Below are 9,361 nucleotides of genomic sequence, written 5' to 3' on the forward strand. Positions count from 1 at the left end.
TCATCAGCTTGTACATAAGGTAAAAAATACTTTTAATTGCATTTATTGGTAATTAATTAAATTTATTGGTAATTACTCTAGTTTGAAATTTTCATTGAAGGTTTTTGTATGAGAAGGTTGTGTGCACGCGCAAATTGTCAAATAGATATTCATTCTTGTCTCCGCATAAGCTTTCGATGTGTAAACTCGATCCAGTTAATGTAAAGAATTGCATTGTAGATATGTTATTAGGAAATATAGAGAAGGATTAATTGTTCTTTGCACCATATAATTCAGGGTACGTAGTTATATATTATTTATTTATATCTTTTTTAATTTGTGAGATCTTAATTTATTAGTTGTGTAAACAAAATTGCCAACCAAATTTTTGTTGTTGTAGGGCACATTGGGTGCTATTTGCAATCAATGCAACCTCTGAAGTTATATACTATTTGGATCCCTTGCATGGCAATTACAACAATCACTCCGATATAAAGACTATGTTCGACACATAAGTAATATTCATTTATTTCTTACATATATATATATACATATATAGATATAATGTGTTTGTTAATTCTATAATAATCAAATTTATTTATTCGATAGTGCTTTACAAGTTTTTCGAGCTCAAAGAGGTGCTACAGTGTCGAAGCAAAAGTCTAATAACATCACATGGATTCCAATAAAGGTTCGAAATATATGCCTTTAAATTTTCATTTAAGTTTTCATTTGAAATATATTTTATTGACTTATATGTTTTATTTTATAGTGCCTTTGTCAAACTAACAACATCGACTGTGGGTACTATGTATTGCGGTTCATGAAGGAGATTGTTGATAGGAATCAAACTATTATCCCAGAAACGGTACGATATTTTCATTATTTGATTTTCATATATAAATTATGTATATATATTTGATTCTAACTTATTTATGTTCAATTTTTATATTGTACAGTACTATAACAATTCTAGTCCGACATACTCTGAGAAAGATCTAGTTGAATTAAAGGAAGACTGGTGTCAGTATGTGCTTGAAATGAAAATTATTTGATTTTCTGGGAAATAGCATGCTGCAAGGGAACTGAATATATGGTAGCTAGTTCTGTTCTGTGTAGGATAAGTTAGTTATATGTATATAAATAGGGCACAGTATCTGAATATGTGCTGTTGTACAAATATCTAATATATATATGTAGTTAAGTTATATAGTTCTATTTTTGTATATGCATTATATTGTATTCTGTTGTTGTGTGAACTGATTCTGGATGAAAATAATTTTGGAAAAAAAATGAAAAGACAACGCTTTCTAAAAAAATGCCATAAAAAACCAAAAAACGCTTTTCACAAATTTAATTTATAAATTTTTTTAAATAAAAAAAATTGCACCTTTTAGAGCGCTTTTTTGAAAAAGCGGTGTAAATGGTTACCTTTTACAACGCTTTTTCATAAAGCGCTGTAAAATATGCACTATAATGCATATATAGGGTGCACATTTTACAACGCTTTTTCAAATAAGCGCTATAAAATGTGGCAATACAATGCATATATTGGGTGCACATTTTACAGTGCTTTTTAGATAAGCTATGTAAAAGGTGCACCAATTATATGCATTATATTGCCACCTTTTACAAAGCTTTTTTCAATAAGCGCTGTAAAAGGTGCATAATAATGCATATATTGGGTGCACCGTTTACAACGCTTTTTAAATAAGCGCTGTAAAATGTGCATAACAAGCGCACAATATATCTACATGTTTTATAGCGCTTTTTGGTTTTAAAAAAAGTTGTTGTATCTTTTTACAACACTTGATTCTACAACATTTTTTTGTTGTTGAAAAAGCGCTGTAAATTGCTTAAAATAAGCCCTCTAAAATCCTATTTTTCGCGTAGTGAGGGACACCTGATTCTCGATTTCATCTCGACTTTTCGGGTGATTTTTGTACACCCTGAAAAAAATAGACGAAAATCCGTAATTTCCAACAAGACGATGGCTAGTGTTTGAAATCTGAGGCGGAACCCGATATACATTTATAAATTTAGGAGAAGAATGCTATAAGAGTCTTCTTGTCTTCGATTTCATCTTGACTTTTCGGGCGATTTTCGTACCACCTAACAAAGATGGACCGAAATCTATATTTTTGGACCAGACGATGGCTAGTGTTCGAAATTTGACTTGGAACCCGAAACACGTTTATTAATTTTGGAGAAGAATGCTTTAAGTGTCTCCAGGTCCTCGATTTCCTATGGACTTTTTAGGCAATTTTCGTACCACCCAACAACTATGGACCGAAATTTGTATTTTCGGACCAGATAATGGCTAGTGTTTGAAAATCTGACGTAGAACCCAAAACTCAATTATAAATTTAGGAGAAGAATGCTACAAGAATCTTCTTCTCCTTGTTTTCATCTGGACTTTTCGGGCAACTTTCGTACCCCTCGATAAAAATGAACGAAAATGTGTATTTTCGAACCAAACGATAGCTAGTGTTTTAAATCTGTTGTGGAACCCGAAACATAGTTGTAAATTTTGGATAAGAATGCTATAAGGGTTTCCCAATCCTCGATTTCATCTGGACTTTTTGGGCGATATTCATAACACCCGACAAAAATGGACCAAAATCAGTATTTCCGGAATAGACGAGGGCTTGTGTTTGTAAATTTGACGCGGAACATGAAACTCAGTTATAAATTTTGGAGAAGAATGCTATAACGGTCTCTCGGTCGTCGATTTCATCTGAACTTTTCAGGCTATTTTCGTAACTCGACAAAAATGGATCAAAATCTATATTTTCGGACCAGACGATGGCTAGTGTTTGAAATCTGACACAGAATCCAAAACATTGTTATATATTTAGGAGAAGAATGCTATATGGGTCTCCCGATCCTCGATTTTATCTGGTATTTTCGGATGATTTTCGTACCACCTGACTGAAATGGACAGAAATTTGTATTATTGAACAAAACAATGGCTAGTGTTTGAAATCCAACACGGAACTCGGTACACGGTTATCAATTTAGGAAAAAAATGTTATAAGGGTCTCTCGGTCCTCGATTTCATCTGGACTTTTCAAGCGATTTTCTTACCCCTCGACAAAACAGGACCGAAATCTATATTTTCATATCAGACGATGGCAAGTGTTTGAAATCTGCCGCATAACCTAAAAACCAGTCATAAATTTTGGATAAGAATGCTATCAAGGTCTCCTGGTCCTCGATTGCATCTGGACTTTCGGGTGATTTTCAAACCACCATACAAGAAATGGATGGAACTCTGTATTTTCGAACAAGATGATTGCTAGTGTTTGAAATGTGACGCGGAACCCGAAACTCCGTTATAAATTTAGGAGAAGAATGCTATACGGGTCTCCCGGTCCTCGATTTCATCAGGGCTTTTCAGGCGATTTTCATACCACCCGACAAAAATGGACCGAAATCCGTATTTTAAATCAAGACGGTTGTTAGTGTTTGAAATCTGACGCGGAACCCAACACACTGTTATAAATTTAGAAGAAGAACGCTATAAGGGTCTGTCTGTCCTTGATTTTATCTGGACTTTTCGGGCGATTTTCGTACTACCCGACTAGAATGGACCGAAACCCGTATTTTTGTACAAGACGATAGCTAGTTTTTGAAATCTGACACAGAACCCGAAACACAATTTTAAATTTAGAAGAAGAATCCTATCAGAGTATCCAAATCCTCGATTTCATCTGGACTTTTTGGACGATTTTCTTCCCCCTCGAAAAAAATGGACCGAAATATATTATTCAGACTAGACGTTGGCTAGTGCTTGAAATCTTATGCGGAATCCGAAACACTGTTATAAATTTAGGAGAAGAATGTTGTAAGGGTCTCCCGGTCCTCGATTTCATCTGAACTTTTCGGGCGATTTTCGTACCACCTAACAAAAATGGACCGAAATCTCTATTTTCGGACGAGAGGAGGGCCAGTGTTTGAAATTTGAGATGGAACCCGAAACACATTTATTAATTTTGGAGAAGAATGCTTTAAGGGTCTTCCGGTCCTCAATTTCCTCTAGACTTTTTTGGCGATTTTGGTACCACCCGACAACTATGGACCGAAATTCGTATTTTCGGACCAGATAATGGCTAGTGCTTGAAAATCTGAGGTAGAACCCGAAACTCAATTAAAAATTTAGGAGAAGAATGCTACAAGAATCTTCTTCTCCTCGTTTTCATGTGAACTTTTCGGCCAATTTTCGTACCCCTCGATAAAAATGAACCAAAATCTGTATTTTCAAACCAAATGATAGCTAATGTTTTAAATCTGTTGCGGAACCCGAAACATAGTTATAAATTTTGGATAAGAATGCTATAAGGGTTTCCCAATCCTCGATTTCATCTGGACTTTTCGGGCGATCTTCATAACACCAGACAAAAATGGACCGAAATCAGTATTTCCGGAACAGACGAGGACTAGTGTTTGTAAATTTGACGCGGAACCTGAAACTCAGTTATAAATTTAGGAGAAGAATGCTATAAGTGTCTCCCCGTCCTCGATTTCATCTGGACTTTTCGGGCGATATTCATAACACCAGACAAAAATGGACCGAAATCAGTATTTCCGGAACAGACGAGGGCTAGTGTTTGTAAATTTGACGCGGAACCTGAAACTCAGTTATAAATTTAGGAGAAGAATGCTATAAGTGACTCCCGGTCCTCAATTTCATCAGGGCTTTTTAGGCTATTTTCGTACCACCTGACAAAAATGGACCGAAATCCGTATTTTCAATCAAGACGATTGTTAGTGTTTGAAATTTGACGCAAAACCCGAAACATTGTTATAAATTTAGAAGAAGAATGCTATAAGGGTCTGTCTGTCCTCAGTTTCATCTGGACTTTTCGGGCGATTTTCGTACTACCCCACTAGAATGGACTGAAATCCGTATTTTCGTACAAGACGATGGCTAGTTTTTGAAATCTCACACAGAACCCGAAACACAATTTTAAATTTAGAAGAAGAATCCTATTAGAGTATCCAAGTCCTCGATTTCATCTGGACTTTTCGGACGATTTACTTCCCCCTTGAAAAAAATGGACCGAAATATATTATTCGGACTAGATGATGGCTAGTGCAAGAAATCTGATGCGGAATCCGAAACACTGCTATAAATTTAGGAGAAGAATGTTGTAATGGTCTCCCTGTCCTCGATTTCATCTGGACTTTTCGGGGGATGTTCGTACAACACGACAAAAATGGACTGAAATCTGTATTTTTGGACCAGACGATGGCTAGTGTTTAAAATTGGGCGCGGGGCCCGAAAATCAGTTATAAATATTTGAGAAGAATGCTATAAGGGTCTCCTCGTCCTCGATTTCATCTGGACTTTTCGGGCAACTTTCGTACCACCCGACCAAAATGGACCGAAATCAATATTTTCGGAGAAGACAATGGCTAGTGCTTGAAATCTGACGCGGAACCCGAAACACATTTATAAATTTTGGAGAAGAATGCTATTAGGGTCTCCGGGTCCTCAATTTGATCTGGATATTTTGGGCGATTTTCGTACCAACAGACCAAAATGGACCGAAATCCGTATTTTCAAATAAGACAATGGCTAGTGCTTGAATTCTGCACAGAAACTGAAACTCAGTTTTAAATTTTGGAGAAGAATGCTATAAGGGTCTCCCGGTCTTTGATTTCATCTGGACTTTTCGGTCGATTTTTGTACCTATCGACAAAAATATGCCAAAATCTGTATTTTCGGACCAGGCGATTGCTAGTGTTTGAATATTGACGTGGAACCCGAAACACAATTATAAATTTTGGAGAAGAATGATATAAGGGGTCTCCTAGTCCTTGATTTTATCTGGACTTTTTGGTCGATTTTCGTACCACCAGACTAAAATTGACCGAAATTCGTATTTTCGAACAAAACAATGGTTAGTGTTTGAAAGCTGGCACGGAACCCGAAACACAGTTAAAAATTATGGAGAAGAATGCTATAAGGGTCAACCGTTCCTCGATTTCATTTGGACTTTTCGGGCGATTTTTATACAACCTAATTAAAATGGACCTAAATTCGTATTTTCGAACCACACTATGGCTTGTGTTTGAAATCTGACGTGCAACCTGAAACACAGTTATAAATTTAGAAGAAGCATGCTGTATGGGTCTCCCGGTCGTCGATTTCATTTGGACTTTTTGGGCAATTTTCTTACCTCCCAACAAAAATGAACCAAAATTCGTATTTTCGGACTAGACGATGGCTTAATGTTTAATATCTGGCGCGGAGCCCAAAAAACAGTTATAAATTTTGGAGAAGAATACTATAAGGGTTTCTTGGTCCTCGATTTCATCTGGACTTTTCCGTCGATTTTCATACCACGTGAAACACAATTATAAATTTTGGTCGATTTTCGTATCACTCTACAAAAATGGACCAAAATCTGTATTTTCGAACAAAACGATGGTTTGGGTTTGGAATCTGACACGGAACCCGAAACACAGTTATAAGTTTTGGAGAGGAATGCTATAAGGGTCTCTCGTACACATGAAGGAAAAAAATGGACAGAAATTTGTATTTTCGAACAGAGGCGGAAATTTGGATAGTGTTTGAAATCAGAGGCGGAACCCGAATCACATTTACAAATTTAGGAGAAGAATGCTATAAGAGTCTCCTAGTCCTCGATTTCATCTAGACTTTTCGGGGTATTTTTGTACAAGACGATGGCTAGTGTTTGAAATATGGCGCGGAACCCGAAACAAAGTTATAAATTTATGGGAAGAATGCAATAATGGTCTCGCGATCCTCGATTTCATTTGGACTTTTCGGACGATTTCCGTACCCCTCAACAAAAATGGACCAACATCTGTATTTTCGGACCAGACGGTGGCTAGTGTTTGAAATCTGGCGCAGAACCTGAGTCATAGTTATATATTTTAGAGAAGAATGCTATAAGAGTCTCTCAGTCATTGAGTACAATTACAAAATGAAGATAATAATAATATTTAATAAAATAGAGTTGTCTAATAAATAAGTAATTATTACTTTATTTGAAAACTTTATTTTATTATATGTTATTATTATCTTCGTTTTATTGTTTTACTACATAACGAAGATAATAATTACATATAATAAAATTGAGTTTATCAAATAAATATGTACTTATTACTTTATTTGACAACTCTATTTTATTTTATGTTATAAATAATTATATAGTTGTACTTCATAACGAAGACAATACTAACATATAATTAAATAGAGTTGTTAAATAAAGTAACAATCACATATTTATTTGACAACTCTATTGGATTATATGTTATTACTATATTCTTTATGCAATGATACTTTAAAAGGAAAATAATAATAACATATGACAAAATAGAATTATCAAATAAATTCATAGTTATATATTTATTTGACAACTCTATTTTATTATATGTTATTATTATCTTCGTTTTATAATTTACTTCATAACGAAGATAATAATAACATATAACAAAATTGAGTTGTAAAATAAATAAGTAATTATTATTTTATTTGACAACTCTATTTTATTATATGTTATTATTATATGTGTTATTAAATAAAACCATAAAAAGAAAATAATAATAACATTAAATAAAATAGAGTTGTCAAATAATGTAATACTTAAATATTTATTTGACAACACTATTTTATTATATATTATTATTATCTTCGTTTTGTATATAATTTACAACTCGATTTTGTTATATGTAATTATTATTTTCGTTATTTAGTACAATTACAAAACGAAAATAATAAAAACATATAAGAAAATTGAGTTGTCAAATAAAAATGTAATTATTACTTTATTTTACAACTCTATTTTGTTATATGTTATTATTTACTTCGTTATAACTTATTTGTTTAACAACTATTTTTCATTATATGTTATTATTATGTTAGTTATGACGTAGAACTATAAAATGGTGATAATAATTACATAGAACAAAATTGAGTTGTCAAAAAAACAAATAATTACATATTTATTTGACAACTCTATTTTATTATATGTTATTATTATGTTAGTTATGACGTAGAACTATAAAATGGTGATAATAATTACATAGGACAAAATTGAGTTGTCAAAAAAACAAATAATTACATATTTATTTGACAACTCTATTTTATTATATGTTATTATTATGTTAGTTATGACGTAGAACTATAAAATGGTGATAATAATTACATAGAACAAAATTGAGTTGTCAAAAAAACAAATAATTACATATTTATTTGACAACTCTATGTTATTGTATGTTTCTATTTTCTTTGTTATAAAGTACAAATACATGACGAAGATAATAGTATCATATAATAAAATAGAGTTGTCAAATAAAGTAATAATTACATATTTGTATGACAACTCTATTTTATTATATGTTATTAGTATATTTGTTTTGTAGTTTTACTACATAACGAAGATAATAATAACATATAATAAAATTGAGTTTATCAAATAAATATGTAATTATTACTTTATTTGACAACTCTATTTTATTATATGTTATTATTATCTTTGTTATGAAGTAAAACTATAAAACGAAGATAATAAAAGTATATAATAAATTAGAGTCAAATAAAGTAATAATTACATATTTATTTGACAACTCTATTTTATTAAGTTATATTACTATGTTCGTTATGCTGTCAAACTTTAAAATGAAGATAATAATAACATATAATAAAATAAAATTATAAAATAAATTAATAATTACATATTTATTTGACAACTTTGTTTTATTATACGTTATTATTATCTTCGTTTTGTAGTTGTACTAAATAACGGAAATAATAATAACATATAATAAAATAGAGTTGTCAAATAAAGTAATAATTACATATTTATTTGACAACTTTGTTTTATTATACGTTATTATTATCTTCGTTTTGTAGTTGTACTAAATAACGGAAATAATAATAACGTATAACAAAATTGAATTGTAAAATTAATATGTAATTATTACTTTATTTTACTTCTCTATTTTATTCTATGTTATTATTATCTTCGTTATTTAGTAAAACTATAAAACGAATATAATAATAACATTTAATAAAATAAAGTTGTCAAATAATGTAATAATTAAAAAGCATTCTTCTCCTAAATTTATAATTGTGTTTCGGGTCATATTTTGAACATTAGCCATCATTTGGTCTAAAAATACGAATTTCGTTCCATTTTTGTCGGGTGGTACGAAAATTGCCTGAAAGTAAAGTCTAGATGAAATCAGGGATTTTCGTACCACCCGATTTTGGTCCATTTTTGTCGGGTGGTACGAAAATCGCCTGAGAAGTCCATATGAAATCGAGGACTGAGAGACTCTTATAGCATTATTCTGTAAAATTTATAACTAGGTTTCAGGTTTTGCACCAGATTTCAAACAGTAGCCA

The 9,361-nt window shown here is 32.0% G+C and overlaps 1 protein-coding gene across 1 annotated transcript in view; it reads left to right on the top strand.

The window, feature by feature from the left end:
• Positions 1-9,361, top strand: part of LOC140919658 (uncharacterized) — a 39,107-nt gene that overhangs the window by 647 nt on the left and 29,099 nt on the right. The window lies entirely within an intron of this gene.

The sequence above is a fragment of the Cicer arietinum genome, chromosome 3, assembly GCF_000331145.2.
Source record: "Cicer arietinum cultivar CDC Frontier isolate Library 1 chromosome 3, Cicar.CDCFrontier_v2.0, whole genome shotgun sequence".
Classification (NCBI taxonomy): Eukaryota; Viridiplantae; Streptophyta; class Magnoliopsida; order Fabales; family Fabaceae; genus Cicer; species Cicer arietinum.